Consider the following 2,500-nt stretch of genomic DNA (forward strand, 5'->3'; position numbering starts at 1 on the left):
AAAAATAAAACGTGACAAACTTTGTGTTGGTTCAAGTACGAAAGGATCTCTGTCGGCTTGGGGGTACGCCCGTTTCCGTTTCAACTTGTCTCGCGAGGGTGGTTTCGGGGCCAGCAGGAGAGCTCGTCGGGGTAGCAGGCCCTGCAGCCGTGGTCACCGCCAAACCCCCACAACTCGAGCAAGTGAAAAAAAAAGTAACAGGAGCGAAAGCATCTCTGTCGGCTTGGGGGTACGCCCGTTTCCGTTTCAACTTGTCTCGCGAGGGTGGTTTCGGGGCCAGCAGGAGAGCTCGTCGGGGTAGCAGGCCCTGCAGCCGTGGTCACCGCCAAACCCCCACAACTCGAGCAAGTGAAAAAAAAAAGTAACAAATAAGAAAGGATCGTCGGCTTGGGGGTACGCCCGTTTCCGTTTCAACTTGTCTCGCGAGGGTGGTTTCGGGGCCAGCAGGAGAGCTCGTCGGGGTAGCAGGCCCTGCAGCCGTGGTCACCGCCAAACCCCCACAACTCGAGCAAGTGAAAAAAAAAGTAACAAATAAGAAAGGATCGTCGGCTTGGGGGTACGCCCGTTTCCGTTTCAACTTGTCTCGCGAGGGTGGTTTCGGGGCCAGCAGGAGAGCTCGTCGGGGTAGCAGGCCCTGCAGCCGTGGTCACCGCCAAACCCCCACAACTCGAGCAAGTGAAAAAAAAAAGTAACAAATAAGAAAGGATCTCTGTCGGCTTGGGGGTACGCCCGTTTCCGTTTCAACTTGTCTCGCGAGGGTGGTTTCGGGGCCAGCAGGAGAGCTCGTCGGGGTAGCAGGCCCTGCAGCCGTGGTCACCGCCAAATCCCCACAACTCGAGCAAGTGAAAAAAAAAGTAACAAATAAGAAAGGATCGTCGGCTTGGGGGTACGCCCGTTTCCGTTTCAACTTGTCTCGCGAGGGTGGTTTCGGGGCCAGCAGGAGAGCTCGTCGGGGTAGCAGGCCCTGCAGCCGTGGTCACCGCCAAACCCCCCACAACTGTTGGGCGCCTACCTGCGCGGGGCAGGAGGACACTTTCCGATTTCAAATCTCCGTTTGCCGAGTCCACCCCGAACGCACGCGGGCGGGCGGGTTCGCATCACCCTTCGTCACAAGGGGCGAAGCCCGTTCCACCGTCTCGTCAGTAGTGCCGACCGGTCTGTGATCGACGAGGGGAGCCACACCAGGTCCGGCCCTGCTGCTTGGCGGCACCGCGTCGTCGGGAGCTCGCGACAGACGGAGGGTTTCGGTGTACTCTCCAGCCACGGGAAACGAAGCCGGTGATGCAGGCGCCGGTCTTTCGCTCCCAAATCGGCTGGGTTTACATCGTTGCTATCTAGTCACGCTCCCTTCAAACCCGACGGGGTACCTATTCCCCTCACCCGTCTGTGCGTATACAGCCTCTTTGCACTTGCGGGATGGGGGTGGTGGTTTAAAGACTCTCGAGTTGCCGCCCGTCGGTCTCCGAGCTCCGTGCAGTAGTGATCCCCAGCGAACTGCCAGCAGGGCGAACGAGCGATCCCGCTCTCGGTCGGGGCGCCTGGCGTCGATCGGTGGTCGGTGGCTTGCGGGCAAGCTGCGCTGTGAGTGTGGGAACGAGTATGACGAGCCGTTGCCGCGACTCCCAGTCCACCTCGGCGGTGGCTGGGCCGGGCGGGCGTCTGCTCGGGCGAGTGCCGCCCCCGCCTCCTCGCAGGAAGTCCGCTCGCCGACACGCCGCCACGTGCACGCGTCAGTGACGCTGCCGAACCGATGGCCGGTGCCCGTTCCCGCCTCTGCTTTTCCTAGGGCAAAGCTGCTGCACGCCTCGTGATACTAGGCGGGCGACATGGTGGCGGTGATCCTGCCTCCGTCGCTGCGGTGCGTTGGGGCACGCATCGCCTCTTGGGCGCCCTGTCCTCCTCCCCCCAATAGACGTATGTTTCTGCGGGCCGCACCAGGATGGTGCTCCCCATCGCTTCACGCCACCCTGCTCCGCCCGCACGCCGGCGTGCAGGTGGCTGTAGCTCAAGGTGGGGAGCGTATGTGCGGTCCGGGTCGCTTTCCTCTGGCGAGGGAGAGACCTAAAACAAACTCAGACAACTCTTGACGGTGGATCACTCGGCTCGTGCGTCGATGACGAACGCAGCTAGCTGCGAGAATTAATGTGAATTGCAGGACACATTGATCATCGACACTTTGAACGCACTTTGCGGCCCCGGGTTCTTCCCGGGGCCACGCCTGTCTGAGGGTCGTTTGGCAATCAATCGCACTCGCCTTGGCTGGCGAGAGCGCGGCTGGGGTGTCGCAGAGGACCCGTCCTCTTTGTCCCCCTAAGTTCAGACTCCGGAGCCCTCCGGCGTCGGAGCGCTTGGCCTTTCCCCCCCACCCTGCACATTCCGTTCGTCAGGCTCGACGCCATCCCCCCGCCGGGGAGCGCGGCCTGGCGTCCGTCTGTGTCGTGGCAGTGGGGCCAGCACGGCTGTCACCGGTCCCAGAATGGCTGTCGGTGGTTCACACTGT

The 2,500-nt window shown here is 61.9% G+C and overlaps 1 non-coding gene across 1 annotated transcript; it reads left to right on the forward strand.

The window, feature by feature from the left end:
- Positions 1 to 2,078: 2,078 nt before the first annotated feature.
- LOC140475165 (5.8S ribosomal RNA) lies at positions 2,079 to 2,232 on the forward strand. Its single transcript, XR_011959738.1, has one exon. It is a non-coding gene; the product is annotated as a 5.8S ribosomal RNA (ribosomal RNA).
- The last annotated feature ends 268 nt before the right edge of the window (positions 2,233 to 2,500 follow it).

Source organism: Chiloscyllium punctatum, unplaced genomic scaffold, assembly GCF_047496795.1.
Source record: "Chiloscyllium punctatum isolate Juve2018m unplaced genomic scaffold, sChiPun1.3 scaffold_1444, whole genome shotgun sequence".
Lineage (NCBI taxonomy): Eukaryota > Metazoa > Chordata > Chondrichthyes > Orectolobiformes > Hemiscylliidae > Chiloscyllium > Chiloscyllium punctatum.